The sequence below is a fragment of the Crocodylus siamensis genome, chromosome 3, assembly GCF_052110815.1.
Source record: "Crocodylus siamensis isolate JL-2025a chromosome 3, ASM5211081v1, whole genome shotgun sequence".
Lineage (NCBI taxonomy): Eukaryota > Metazoa > Chordata > Crocodylia > Crocodylidae > Crocodylus > Crocodylus siamensis.
The window spans coordinates 66,282,930-66,299,164 of record NC_143397.1 but is presented as its reverse complement, the minus strand read 5'-3'; the positions used below and the strand labels follow the sequence as shown (position 1 = coordinate 66,299,164).

At 42.5% G+C, this 16,235-nt stretch overlaps 1 protein-coding gene across 6 annotated transcripts in view; it reads right to left on the bottom strand.

Annotated features, from left to right (window-relative positions):
- The window catches only part of PRR16 (proline rich 16), a 298,326-nt gene that overhangs the window by 272,105 nt on the left and 9,986 nt on the right, over window positions 1-16,235 (bottom strand). The window lies entirely within an intron of this gene.

Here is a 16,235-nt window from a genome sequence, read left to right as displayed (position 1 = left end):
ACCTCTAAATACAGAACTGACTTCATATTTCCTTTTACCTATTATTCCTGGGTTCTGATTAATCCTTTGCTAAATGTGGGGCATAGAATGTCACTATTCTTGCCTCTAAGATGTAATACAGTTCAGGAATGACAAACATTTTGAAACTAATGCTGGAATAACAGCTTAGTATTATTTTCCCCAATGATACACAATGGGAGAAGAAACATTACCTTTACAGCAAGAAAGAACAGACAGTAACCAGTGATAGAAATAGGAGAACATACAGGGAGATTGATGGATATAGTGACTATTTTAAAAACATCATATCTATGTGACCTGGCAAATAATAAGCTGGCCTATCTTTGGTTGATAGATGGGAAATGATTCCTGTACGTCATATTTTACTCTATCATACAATATAATATATAAATTTATTTCAGTATATAACAAAAGGACTACACACCTAATTTAAGACAACTTCAAATTTATGACGACCCCCAGTAATTAGGCCCTAGACATGGAAAATTATCAATTTGTTATAATTTTCCATATCTAGAATCTAGTTATTGGAGGGAGATCTTAAATTTATTTCCCCATCACTGCAGGAAAACAGGGGCAGGGGAGGCAGGTAGGGGGTAAAACAGGGGCTGGAGGGCAAGCAGTGCAACCCCCACCCTTTGATACCCTTGTGCCTGCCCCCTTCCCCCCCACTACCTGCCTTCCTGCCTGCCCCCCTTTGGCTGCTTTTCCCCACTGATGCAGGAACAGGGGGAGTCCCAGAGCTACTTCCACTCCACATTCCAGGGAACTGCCGTGCCAGTAGCCTAGCTCAGCAGCACGAACATTTCAGCAGAAAGTCTACCTTTGTCAAAACACATCACTAAATGCTGGTAAAAAGAACTTCAATTTTCCTTAGCAAAAAGACATACCAGAATTTTTACAAGTTCAAAAAAATGTTTTATATCAACTGATTTTTAAATGATTTCTAGGTGTGAGATGTTGTCTCATTGTAATTTCACATGCTACAGACATGTTTTAATTCAAATAATTTTAAAATTAAGCTTTAAAATAAACCCCTTAACTAAAAACATTTTCCATAGGTTACTAAAGCCCCGATATATTGTATTTGGATATCCACATTAGTCTGACCTCTTTAAAAATCAGCGAGGCTCCATGTGGGCACAAGGGTCTGCTTCTACAATTCATTCAAAATAGGGACTTGGGATCAAAGGGTAACACAAACTGAAGTCCCAAAATCTCTGAGCTGGTAGCATCTTTCCTTTTTTAGAACTACAGGTTACAACTTTTCCTTTAGGGCAGTGCTTCTCAACCTTTTTTTAGTCTCAAGGTATCCATTAAAAATGCCAATTCTTAGTTCTAACTCATCTTTTGACTATAATGAAAATAATAGAAACATTTTTAAGTTGCAAATCAGGCTCACACACCTAACTTTGCTAACATTGTGCGGTACCCCATGGTACCCTCAAAAGGATCTCAAGGCACGCCAAGGTGCCACAACACCACAGTAGAGAATCACTGCTTTAGGGAGAAAAAAACCCCAACATTTTTAAAATGTAGAATAATGTCATAATTAGCCACTATTATCTAAAACATAAGTTTTTCCTCTTCCTACAAATGCACAAAGCCAGATAATGGTATACTGAACTGGACTGCTTTGTTTCATCCAGTTTGTTGGTTCTAGAAAAAAAGAGTTTCATCTTTCTTACAGTAAACACAAACGCATGCACAAAAAACATGTTAAAAGAACATTAAAGTTAAAAATTCAACCACTTAAAATTTCAGGAATTCCAGAATTAAGTTTGCCACTACAACCTTAATTGCCACCTTACACTCATGTATTATAATACAGCCTTAGAACACATTGCTCATTTTTCACGGAACCACTGATCCCTTCAGTGCACAGGATATGCCTAGTCTGAGGATGTCAGGGTCAAATAATGGAGGAAACTCTTGAATAGTTCCCTAGTTTTGACTTAGTTCTTGGCAATGCTAGAAGGTATAGAATAAGTGGAAACAGAAAGAGAAGGTTGGTTAACTATTTCTGCTTCTAACATACAGTTCCTCTGTAATACTGGACAAGTCACATTGGTAAGACTTTCATTGAGGGTCACTACTTATCTGTTCTTTATTTTCTGAACGCAGCCTGATCTCTGATTTTCTGAGCAACACAGCTGAAATGAAAGCCAACAGGAGATGAGCGTTGGACATATGAAGTGCTATGACATAATGCAAAGAATGAAAAAAAATCAGGTCTAAAGTATTATAAAAATTGAGTACCTGAAATTAAAAGATATTTTTACTTTAAGTTCGTTATATGCATTAGTTTCCCCATCTGTAAAATGGACATAATATCCCTTTCAGCTCACAAGCATGCTCTGCAAATAATCTGTTAAGAAAAATAGTAAGACACAGGAATTGTGGGCTGTGAAGAGGAAGCCCACAATTTCTACCCATCCCTCTCAACTCCATTACCCTTACCTGCCCCGACTTTACATTCTAGTCCCAGTCTCCTCACACAACCTGCCCTAGTTCTCTGCCAACTCCATCTCCAGTTCCCAGTTACAGTTTCTCTGTCCCTCGTGTGAGGCAGCAGGCCCAGATTATGTCTATCCCATACTCAGTGTCCCAATTCACCCTTCATCCACAGGCCTTTTTCATCTCCTCTGCCTATCAATAAAGTGACTTCCTCCTCCATCTTGCCCAGGACCAGCAGATTGTCACTGAGAACATGGGAGTTCAAATATCCAGACTAAGTTCTGCCACAATAGTTCAGTGCTACATTTCTGTAACATGGACTTCTGGCTATCCCCATGAGTATCTGCCTCAGTTAGAGCACCCAAACTCTTGGGCAACTTTAGATGAGGAACTTGTGGTTTAGCAAGCCAAAATTGAGGGGAAAGATCAGTAGAGATTTTCAACAAAAGGGGCACCAAATGAAAGGAGGTAATCAGTTCTTGATTCTTTTCCCCAGAAAATGGCAAGCTGTTTGGACTGTTAAAAAAAGGCACCCCCCCCCACCACCCCAAAATGAAAACAAACAAAAATTCTACACCCTGAGGCATAAACAGCATGGAAAATGTCAGCATAAAAAGTGAACATTTTGCAAAGTTATAAACAATTCAGGACACAGACTTTCTTTTAATAGGAAACAGCTTTAATTTTGGATAGTGCTATCCCTCCCGCATGTATCCTTTACACTAAAGTATTCACTAGTCTGTTACCCTTATCACACACAAATAAATTGTAATCTTATGATACAGCAGTAATTATAAAAGTAAAATTGTTGAGAAAAATCTGACTCCTCATAAGAAGATGCCAACCTGAAAAGGCCAAGAAAGGCATCTTAGACTACAGACCATACTCTCAGACTCATCTTTCCTTATCACAAAACGGATGTTACTTAGACTCTGAAGCCCTCCCCACCTCTCCCTCTAGCCAGAGAAAAGGGGAAAAAGACTAATCTGGCATCCACCTTTCCTGCAGCTCATTACACACACACACACACAACTCAATCATGCCTTTAGCCTTTTGGTTACTATCAGGCAGGTAGTCATGACTTTTCTTTTCACTAGTTTCCTTCCTTTGTCAGTAGTTTCAGTTCCTTTTCCTGCTTCTCCCTACATCTTTCCCAGTAGCAGAAAATCCTTCTTGCAATATTTGTTCCTACTTTTTACATTGAAATTACCAGTCTTGTCAATTTCAAAGTTAAAATCTGCAGTTCTAGGGCATGGAAGTGTCTCTAAAATGAGGATAACACCATAGTGTCAGCTTATATTCAGCATGTGTTCTTTGCAGAAGAAGGAGCTAAAAAATGTTTTAAATGAAGCCTGTATACATTTTTCAGAAAGTAATGGTTTGCTTCTGCCATCTCACCAAGGAAAGCAACTCACTTGCTACTGGTTTTAAGATCTGAATCTTTCCTAGAAATCCATATATTACTATAACACTGCTCTAGCTCCATAGCTGTCAGATGGCACCGCAACCTTGCCTTCACATTCTTTTCTTAGCATGTGAACAAGGTTTAACTATTATTAAAACTGACTACAATACACAATTTCATTAATTCTTTGAGAGACAGTGTGGCAAGCAGCAGAAGTCTTAGTCTTGACTGCAACCTACAGTTGATTCTTTCAAAAGAGCTGTTGCTGGAGAACTGAGCACTGCTGTTCAGCTGAGGTTACTGAGAGAAGAGACAGCCCTGCATGCATGCTATTTGTGAGTATCTCCATTCAAGGTTTCATATACACATATAGAAAGGCAAGTTGCACACAGAAGTCTATACAGTAGACTGCAATCTAATACAGCAATCAAACCCAGTTTTAAATGAGCCAGTTCAGGAAGTGGCAAAGGCCTAGTCATTTCAGCAGCACACTGCCCTGCATGGACTAATTTATCCTGCTTCTGATCTCTGCAATACCCTGCCGTTTGCTGTCAAGAACATATCCAAACTCCAGGAGCATTACTGGAGGCAATAAGAAGCCATCCTGCAATGCCCAACTATCCACTACTACTCCAAAATCCATTACTACTCAGTGTCAGAAATCACTACAATGTTATGAATTATTTTACCCTCCAATTATAGAAGCTCACTTTTCCCAGCCTAAACCAAAGTTCTTTAATGGCAAATGGCTGCAGCACTGCAGCACAACAATTAGCATACAAGAAACAGAATAGCAATTTAAATACTTTGTTCAAAATAGACATTTAATTATCACATAATGTAAAAGTTATTGCCAGTTGATTAAGATTTAATTGTGGTATATTAGCATTTAAGTAACAGACAACTTAGTTTCATTATTAACAAGAAGCCATGCATAAGAGAGATGCATTTCATATCTATAATTCATACTGATAAAAATGGTGTTTCATTCTTCATTAATAAAACAAATTCAGCTTAAAAGAGCAGATAAGACTTAAGAACATTATTATTTTCCCATAGAAACCAAGTTGGGATCTAAACAAGTACTTGATATTAGTAACTGTAATACCAATAAGATTTCAAACCCTTTGGAGTCCTTTTTTCTCTCTCCTTAATCCTGAGGTCATACATTATATTTAAAAAGCCACAAAAAGCTGTCCTACAATATTAAGTCTTAATATACCATATTCGCTCAAATCCAAGATGAGGTTTTTTAGATTATAATACCGGGTCAGTTCTAGCTTTGGTTCCAAGCTTGGGGCTGAAACAAGAGCTGAATCACTGCCTGTCCTAAACCAAAATAGCTCATTTGGTGGGGGAGAGGGCACACAGCTAGGGGAAATGCCAGGGAGACCATGGGGAGGGACTTGCAGCATGCACCCTCCACCCCTTGCCCCCTGTGCCTGTGTATGTTCTGCCAGGCCCTGCTCCCCTTTGAAGCCTGCCCCACCCATCCTCTTCTCCCCTTTCCCTACCATTGTCTTCTGCTTCAGTCTCTCCATCCTTGACCCAGCCTGATCAAAAACCACCACCAGTTCTTCCTGGCCACACAGGCTGGGGTTGGGCAGGACTACCACTGCTGCTGACTGGAGGACCAGAGCTGCAGTAGAAGGTAAAGGGTGGAGCCGGGGAGGGAGAAGGGATAGGCAGGCATGGAGGACAGGCAGCAAGAGTCAGGCACAGGCATGGGGGGACAAGGAACGGAAGGGCAGGCTGCAGAGAGGAAGCAAGGGTTTGAGAGGCAGGGAGTGGAGAGGCAGGAAAAGGCACGGGGACAAGGGGTAGGGGGCAGGCAGCAAGGGTAACAGACACAGACATGGGAGAAAAGGGACCAAGAGGCAGGGGTCTGGCCCCTTGCCTTCTGTCACTGCTTTAACCATCAGAGCAGTGGGAGGAGGGAATGGAATTTTAACAAAACTTCCAGTAATTAGATTCTATACATGAAATATTATAACAAATTTATACTATTCTATGTATAGAATTTAATTATTGAGGGGGGCATCTTAAATTTGAAACTGTCCTGGATTTGGGTAAATAAGGTAGGTTATTATATGGCACTGTCCATAGTGGTAGTATCTGAGGACCTATTAGTATGCTCAACATAGAGGCTAAGTACAAATATTCAGAAAGTCCAAGGCTAAATCAATTCAGTGTTCATAGATTGAAATAATAAATAAGTGAACAGACATTCACTTTTGATTCCAGAAGATGTGACAGGCGGCAACTCTCGAGGCCAGATCTCATGCTGGCCTGCCCACCTGGCTCTATAGGCAATCTGCCCAGTCTTTCCTGCCATGACTTTGTTGTTCCATAAACTTGTGATAAAGGCAGGAGACTGTGGGACATTACATGCCTTGATGCCAGGGGGCACTATCTGTGGCTCTGACCTTCCCTACACTGCAGCCCATGCCTCACAGATGGTTTCACAGTTCTTAGTGTCACTGGCCCCCATGATCCTCCAATCTGGACCCCAACTGGATCCCTCCTATCAGGCAGCCATTCCACCATCACTCCGGGCTACCTAGCTCCCTGTACTCTTCCCCTTCTTGGGCATGGTCCTCCCAGGACCTTTGGTCACACAGGCCCTAGCCTCACCTCTGAGGCCAGTTGGAACCCCAGGCCCTTGGCTCTGGGCATCCCTCGCAGTGTGTCCCTGGCCCTTTTGACCCTTCTGGTCCTGGCCCCAGCATTGCCCAGTCAAGGGTGCCTCAAGTCAGGCTTCTTGAGCATCTAGCCCACTCTCTATCATGGGTCTGCCTGCTCAGCCCTACTATGGGGTTACCCACCCAGTTGTGGGAGCTGGGGTTATTAAGTCACCCTGACCCACCTTTCACCAGGGTGGTAACTGGCCTGGCATTTCCTGGGGGCTCCAGAGCCCCACCAGGCCACCCATGCCTGGCAGGGTGAAGTTTTAGGTCATGCCCAGGACAAGAGCCTCTTAGCCATCCCCATAAGCTCTTGCCCTTACGTCCTGGTTGCTCCTGCTGCAGCTCAGCTAGGCAGTATTTCTGCCTGGGCTGGCAGCAGCAGCCTTTATATGGCAAGGTCTCAAAATCATAGGTCAGCTGCTGGATGCCTGACCCAGCCCTTAAAGTGGCAGGTACCAGCAGTGCCCTGCCACAGCAGACATATGCCTGCAGTGGCCCAAGCCAGAAGCACTAGAGCACATCTCCCTGCATGGCTGGAGCAGACAGCTTGGGTCAAGGCTAGCCTGCCCACCCTGCAAGGTGGGGGCTTGGGGGGGTGGTGCAAAGGGATGTTGGGGGACTGCAAATTTACTAGCATCTTGAGAGGATCTGGGACAGAAGTTTATTAAACTGATTTAACCTAAATCAGTTAAGTCAGATACTACATCCATCCAGATTTATCTTAAACCAGTTTCAGCTATTTTGAAAACAATTTATGTGCACTGAATTACTGAATAACTTCTGTTGTGTTACAGATTTGAACCAGTTTCCAATCACTTACACCAGTTTATGATTCATTTCAGTCCCAAGCCTAAAACTTTGGTGATGATTGTTCAATCCTACTTTCTCTTCATAATAAACATGTTATGATCTTTAATATAGAAATAAGCAGTCAAGATTTTGGCTTTTCATTTTTGCTGAAGACTTCACTGCAGAACTTGCTCAGAAATGATAGTGTGGAGTTTTCAAACTAGTTTTTATTTCAAGCATTTTTTGTGCTTCTTGTTGACTGATATCTATTAAACAATCAAGCTCAGAAATAAACCTAAATGCAGCTCTGTGACCAAATACTGAATCATGGAGAAAGTTGTCTTACTATATTTAATGTGTGCGTTGCTAGAAGTACTGGGGAGGGGGTAAACTCCTTTTAGTGGTTCTTAGGACACCCTCAATAATGAAAGTGTTATACAAGATGCCAGTTTATTTTTCATCGAATAACAAATACATACAAAATGCTCCTTACTATGTTTGGTAATTCTATAACAGGCATTTAAAGACAACTTAAATATTCACTGGACAGGTCAAACCTAGGCATCAATGATCTAATATTTCAGGATGTAAAATCCAAAACATCCATGGATTGCTATCACCAACCAATTTCATGAAAGTAAACAGCAACAACAACAGCAACAACTACAAATAAAATCTCTAAAATCCCTAATAGTGCTTAAAAATTAGGGCTAGCATCTCAGTTGGCACAAACTGACATGGCTCTTTTCAGCATCAAATTATTGTACTCAAGTGCCACACAATTTTTTCCCAAAGAACAGCTGCTGAAAATTGGAATGTGCATTTTAAGTGAGGAAATACAGTAACAGCAATTTCTGCCACTTAAGCTTCTGCTGGGTGAAAGTCCAAAGTAAATTCTACACAACATCACATGGAGTCGAGCAATAAGCAGGCTTGGCTTCTTAATTACTGCTACTTAGTCATTTACTACAAGGAAAGATCTTTTTTCCTTCACTCTGCCTTTCAAAAATAGGGTGTATACCTTATTCCCGGGCATATATGTGCAAGAAAACACAGTGATTTATGATAGTTTACAGTGAGACGCTGTCCCATATCATTTAGAAATTTTAAAAAGGGCACCAAAGCCATCACTTCTGCATTTTTGGCAGAGCAGGGGGGAGTGGGGAATGGGAGTGGGGAAGTTTATGTTGATCTCAGTTCATATCCTTCTATCCTACCCATCAGAAGCAAGTCTATATGTATACTGAATTCAGGTGTCCAGGTTCAGTGTTTGTCCTATTTAGATGTTACACCAAGTTCCCTGCTCTGATATTTAAAGTAAAAGAAAGAAATAGATTTAAAAGGGAAAAAAATCAAATAGAATATGTAAAATGTATATTAGGTTAACACATCAGTTTAACAGTTTTCAGTTTAACCAAATTATCTTTTCTGTCTCAAAGTTCTATTTTTGTCAGTATATTATATATTACTAGCTTCTTGTTTTGTACCTCCCACTTGCCCCTTCTCTGTATTATCTGTAAGAGCATACTGGCCTGTTATCCTTTAATCAGCCATACCAACCCGTCCATTTTTAACACAAGCTCGCAGAACAGTACAATATATTTCTCGGAATACCCAAATTAATAAGAACTCTGCTTAGTCAATACCTTGACAGCTAACACAATTATCAGCTACCACTAAAGACATTGTGCGACAAGACTGAATAATTATTATTTCCTGTATTAACTAATACAATTTCATGCTATTTTAAAGTGCTGACAATCCAAATATTCAAATTCTGTGAAATTTGTTTAATGGACTGAACCAAATAATCACTTTGTAAAAAGCAAGTCTGCCCAGAGCACTTAACACAAGCTGACAATAAAAACATAATCCTTACAGTCCTACCTTAATGTGAACTCCTCATTTCAGCCACATATTATCTCCCTGTCATCTGCACATATTCACCTTATCACTTGCACTTCAAAAACAAGTGTTGCCTAGTTGTCACACTGCTGACCACAGACTATAGTTTAGAATTATCCAAGAAATACCATAAGCATGAAATTCAAGAAACACTCAAAACGTTAGGAAACAATGGAAACAGAGAAAGGAGTTACCTTTTTTACCACACTTTTACTGAGCCTGAAAAATATGCCCCCAAAAGCAACCTGCCCCAAAATGGGGGGAGAGGGAGCACCAGCCGCCCGCATTTTGATGCTCAAACACTGAACATTGTTACACTCCCCAGGCCTTTGTGGCTCCATATTATTCATCAGCTTCAGAAAGAATACATCCCTAGCCAAAGCTGTTGCATGAGACATCCAGTAGGCCTTGTACATGTATCCAGGTCTCTATACAAACATCACTGTGGAGCTTCAATGATACAAAGTTTTTGGGAATAAAAAATTACACCAATTTCGTACCTCTGTAATTTGAGAAATGCCAGCCAACACCATTAATTTTATTTCAACCAATAAAAATTATATTGTACTGTCAGAACTGGCTTCAATTTGAAACCTTGTGAATTAAAGGCATCAGTTGTACTATGTATCTGCTTGAAGTAGAAAGATGCTTGCACAATGCAAATGCAAAACTAATTTCAAATTCCAAAAGTACCTGCCAAAAATTACTTCACAATTCAAAGTGTCTAAAAGCAAGTAAGTGGCAATGGATTACAGATATATACATATGGCACCTTCATAAAGACTGAAATATTAGTTTTAAAAAATAATGGCACTTTATTTAATCTAGGTATTTGATTTTAACTAGATACTTTTAACTTACAGTGCCCATGAACATGGAATTTTGTCAAAGGATAAGAGACTAAATATACACGATGAACTCTTTCCTCCATGCCAACTATCAAGTGTGGGGACAACATTAACTTGAATGTTTTAAAAAGCTACTTGGAGCAATTGCACCTCACTGCATTTGCCAGGAAACCTTAAGCTGGAGGGGAAAAAGCTTATATTATAATATATATCACAGGTTTCCTTTGGCTGTTTAAGGGTAGAAAAATCTAACTTTCAAATTTACTCTGTGCTATTACATTTGAAAATAGGCAAGATATACATGCAAACGTCCAGCAGTCATAACTGTTTATCACTGTAATTTTGAAGACAAAAGAAAGAAAAAGCACTGCTTCTAATTTTGTCTATTATGTTTTCATAGTAAGTAGTGATTTTTCTATTTATTTGAGCTAGCCAATTACATTTTAATTAGAACTACTTTGCATATTAATATTTTCTAACCAATGACCAAAACTAATTTTGATAAGCCACCTAGTTCTCAGATTTCAAAAGGTATGAAAAAAGCATAAATGGAAGCAACATTTTGAAAAAGTATCTTACTCACTTGTCTTTAGATTGCTGTAAGAGAAAGGATTTAATTCTTTACTCTTTTACATCAGGAATGGAATCAAACTGGCACAGTAGAATGGAGGATAAGTCCCATTTGCCATTTGCTAATGTTTTAAATCTTCTCATTATTTCCAACCCACCTCTCTTCCCCCTTTTTCCAACTCGCTTTAGAGGAATATTATCTGAATATTCTGCTTTTAGCACCCTGACTTATTCTGTATAATTTTATAACTTATTGAAAAATCATAGTATAAAAATAATATTGTATATACTATCTTTTAGTTATTTCATCCAACTTTCTATAATTCGGTTCCAGACAAAGAATCTTGCATTGCTGCTTCACAGGATAAATTTAAGACTAGAGCTGGAGGCTTTAACTTTCATCAAACATTTTATTCCACTAGCTTCAGAGGATCAGTTTGTGGCATAAGATACAATTCAGCATACGTAAAGACATCTTAAATGGTCCTTCAACTTTGTATCTCTGAATAGAGCATATCTCCTTTCTGAGTATATTTCATCAAGAAAAAATAAGAAGGAAAAGTCAAATATGATGCAAGATCGACATCATACAGGAATTCTCAGGACAGGATTCAGTAAAAATAATACTTCAAAACTGCATGTGCTCTTCAGATTACTGAGAAAGAGTCTGCAATAATTTTTTTGAATGATTCAACCTTCAGTGCTGCCAAACTTCATTATACACTGTAGGACACATTGCAGGAAACAATGGATGAGCGTGTTAACCTTTAAACACATATGAACGTTCTATTATCTTTGGAGAACAGAGTACTGACAATATTCCTTCTGCTTGGGGAAGCTACTCCTGACTATTCAACTCTATTTTAGTTCAGTGATATTAAACCAAAACAAAATGCCAGTGGGTCTAAATCTCAAGGCCTCTAACACAATGGATTCAAGGAAGAGCAGAATTGCTGCTAGTCTGGGAATCATGAGTTTTACTATAGAACTTTTCAGGATGAAGGGGCTGAAAAAAAAGCTCAAGGGTGGTTCTCCCCACACCAGCATGGTGGTAGAAGACACTAGGGGTCCTGACAGAGCTCTGACAAAAGGCCATGAGTTAGAGCACCACACTAAACCAACAGACATTTGTCTCTTGCATCAAGGCGGGAGGAGGAAATGGAGCCTGCCTACAGGAGCCCAAGGAGCTGCCCCTCTCTCCCAGCCCCTCTCCAACCCTCCCATCTCCATGGCTGTCAGGAGAAGGGAGAGGGGATGGGGAGTAAGCTCTGGGCTGAGGTTTGCCTATTCAGAGTTGGAAAGAAGAGAGTGATTGGGAAGCACAAGGCAGGAAAGCTTCAATCCACCTGCCCCCCATCCCGCCAAGCAAACCCCAGATGACAGCTTGTTCCCCATTCCCCTCACCCCTCACTTCCTGCTGACAGCCTGCTGATCATGCCACAAATTAGTGGCCCATATAAATAGCTAGAGAGTCAGTGACTTACAACCAAAGAATTAAGGTAGCCCACTAGCCATATGGAAATAGAATACACATCATCACCACCCTATATTTTCTTCCATAGCTGAAACTTTGCAAAGAGAACCAAAAATCACCAAATGTTTGCAAGTCTATATTATGACCAATATCATGAAAACTTTTTACTCAAGCCAGATATTTTAACCATATTTTTTTTTGTACATATGAACTTATAGTTCTAAAGATTCTAAAATAGGTGAAATATCAAAGCATCCTCCGAATATCAGTCTGATGAGAATATTAGATTAATGGGATACTACAATACAAATGCATTATTTGTCTGTACACTGCCTTGCCACGTCTCCACCTGAATGGGTAGGCGATGATGGAGCGAGTGCCCAGGATGCCACCCTCACCTCACCTGTCATGCTTTTGGTTTTAAGGGGAAAAAAAGGATGGGCCAAAGATGGTATGGGTACCTCCATGGGCACACTCATGTAGTGGTGTGTTTTCCTTGGGACTCCTCTTCCCCTACACCCCATCCACATGTCAACTGGTGGTATAAAGACAGCTGCCTGGAACTCTAACTGCTACGGTGGGTTATCTGAATGTCCAGGGACATTTTGGATAATGTTGGATAGCAGCTCAGGCACCTCTGCTGCACTGTCTGGTCAATTCTGGATACCGCCAAGATATTTCAGTTTAGGTCTCGCACAAGACAGAAAATTTCCACCATTAGTGTAAATTAAGGGAACTCCCTTCCCAGAGTGGAGTGAGTTTCAAAGGATACACAGGTAAACTATTCACAGTCATTCAATTAACCATGACAAAATAACAGCGTTTACAATTCATTCATGCTTTCAGGGCAAGTATCTGGGTATTATTAATGTTCAATATTCCAAGGCTAATCCCCTAGGCTGGGGTAACCTTCCTGACTTCAGTCTCACTTCTGTGCCACAATTAATTCCCAAAATAACTACTCTCAAAAGGGAAAAAAAAAAGAAAAAAAAAGAAACCAAATGTGGCCAGTAACAGTCCTTTTTCCAGACCCAAACCTCTGGGTTCCTGTACCTATCCTTTAAGACATGCCCTTGTGGAGTAGGGCTGCACTGCTCCTGAGCCACTTTGCTGCCAGGTACCCTGAGGTGCTTGTGCAGCTGCTGCTGGCCTCAGAGCAGGGCCAGGACTCCAGACCCCAGTCAGTTGCAGCCTCCTGGCTGCCTGCCCCAGCTGGCCTAGGCTCTGGGCAGCCACTGCCTGCCACTGAGCCCAGGCTGCTCGCAGCCTCCTCACCACCTGCTGTGAGCAGCACGGGTTCTGTGGCCAGTAGCACAGGCCAATTGTGGCCTACTAAGTAAAACGGCCTCACGTGCCATGCTCTAGCAAGCGTGCCAGGGGTTGTTAACCCCTTCTATAGATACCCAAGTACTTCTGCAAGCTACACCTGCCACCTACAGTAGAACAAGATGCTATGACTCATCTAAGCAAACAAAGACCTTGGCAAACTTAGATAGTGGTAGCTTTCTGGTTCAAATACTTCAATCCCCTGAAAATGCTCCTAGGGATGCAAGATGCAATTACTTACTTACTAATCAAAAGAGGATGTCATGCACATGTCAGTCTGTTAACCCTCTCTCTGTGTTAACAATACATTGGTTATCAGCAGGGATCCAGGTTTTCCATTTCCCATGGAAAAACAGAGAAAACCACAGATTTCATATTTTTATCAGAGAAAATGCAGATTTTCCCTTTTAGAAGAGAAACCTGCAGATTTCCCCCTTTTGCAAAGAGCTCTGCAGGCTTGCTGCATTCCAGCCTGCAAGAGCTGTTTGCAAAAGTGGTGGGAAACCCCCAACCCTGGCTAGAGGGGAAGGGAGAGGGGGAAGGTCAGTGCCTGATGCTCGCACTTACCTAAGGCTGCTTCAGCTTCATTCTTCTTGCTAGAAGTAAGTGGGGGTTGGGGATTGTGGGGCAAGGCTGGAGGGGGTGTTGGCTGGGGGCTGAGGGAATGGGGAGGTTTACAGCTGGCCAGGCTCTCCGGCTGGGCGGGGGGGGGAGGTTTGCAGCCTCCCAACTCCCAGGTGAAGCGCTCAGCCAGCTACAAACCTCCACCACTCCCGGCCAGCTGAAAATCCCTCCTCCCAACCAGAGTGCCCAGCCAGGAAGTGTCCAAGCTGACTGGGGGCTGAGGGAGCAGGAGGCTGCAACTCCCCCCAACCCCTGCCCGAGTGTCCCGGGGGCTACAAACCTCCCCCACCCCCAACTGGAGTGCCCAAGTTGGCTGGGGGCTGAGGGGGTGGGGAAGCTTGCAGCTGGTCAGGCACTACAGGCCAGGAGGTGGGGGTTGCAGCTTCCCCACTCCTGGCTGGGGTATCTGGCCAGCTGCAACCCACCCCCAACTCCCCCACTCCACAGCCCCCAGTCAGCTTAGGCACTCTCCTGCTGGTAGGGTGGGGGGTTGCAGCCCCACAGGCACTCTGGCCCGAAGTGGGGAGGCTTAAAACCCCACCCCCCTGGCCACAGTGCCTGGCTGGCTGCAAACCCTGGGCAGCAAACACTGCGCTCCCCACCCTGTTGTTCTCTTCCAGGCCCTTCGGAGCACAGCATGTGCAACTGGTCCATCAGGACACAGCAGGGCCATGCAGGAAAGCTGCTTGCCTCTGCAAGCTCTGCACTGCCCTGGCCACACTTCCTCTGTGTGCACAGGGGCAGTGCAGGGTTGTGCCTCTCACTGCTACCCCCACCTGCAGGGGAAGTGGGGCCAGGGCAGTGCGGAGCTCGCACCAGCAGGCAGCTTTCACGCAGGTCCCCACATGTGCACTACCGCTCTGGGTTTCACACGCTGCACTCCAGAGGGCCTGGGGGAGGACAGCAGGGTGAGGAGCACAAGTCTGCAACACACACCCACCCTGCCCCCACCCCCTACAGATCTTGGGTGTGCAGGTCCCTACTGCCCCCTGAGAGTATGAGCTGCCACTAGGAGCTGGCCCTGCCTGAGCCTGCAGCAGGCAACAGCAGGGGGAAACTCGGCTTCTGCTTCTGCTGTAGCAGCTGCTGCCTTCTACTGGGGGCAGGGGGCTGCAGACCTGGGTCCCTGGCCCCATAGCCCTGGCAGCTGGGGTCTCCTCCAGCAGGGCTGGGGGGGTAGGGGCTGTGGGGGGCATTTAATTTTAACCATGGATCTTTGGATTTTTATCAGAGAATTTGCAAGTTTTTAATTGGAGAATTTGTGATTTTTTTTTTTTGATGGAAAACCAGAATCCCTGGTTATCAGGACAAAAGTCTTGGTCTTAATCTACAACACCTTTAACAGGTTGATCTTGGCATTAATGTTGCCCATTTCCAATTATATTAAGGCACTTATACACATGCAGCGAGGCTGCTCCAAGACACTGTAATTACAGTGCATCAGAGCAGACTCAATTAAGTGAATCTGCCGCAGTGTAGTAATTACCGCACTCCAGCATCATGTGTATCAGTATCCCCATGCTGCTAAATGGTGGCTGGGGCACTTTAACTAAAACTTATTCAATGAGCTTTGGTTAAAAATACCCCCAACGCCATTTTGAAATACAGGGATGCTGAATGAATGCACATGATGCTGAGGCTGCTGGAGCATTCTGATTAGAAAATGTCAGAGCAGGCATCAGGAACGCGTATATATACCCACTACCACTGTACAAGGCCCTGGTGATACATCCTGTGAAAAACTGGATGCAACTCCTGCCGTCGTATTCAAGAATGTCTATTCCAAAATGAATACCAGAATAAATAGAACAGGAAGAAGATTTATATTTCAAAACATAACTGAAAGACATTGGCCTGTTCATCCAAACAAAATCAAGATTAAGAGGACTATTATTACTCTATGTTAATACATCAAGGAGCTAAGGCTAGTGAGAGAAGAGAGTAATTTACAAGGTTAAAGAACAATGCTGGCACAAAAGTCAAACTACAACAAATAGGGTGGACTTTAGAAGAAGTTTTTTTAATCATCCAAGACACTGGTAGACATTCTGGAAGAGGAGTAGTGGAAGCAGAGATTCTGATTAGTTGCAAAAAAAGAGCTTGTTCAGGGTATGAAACATGACATAATT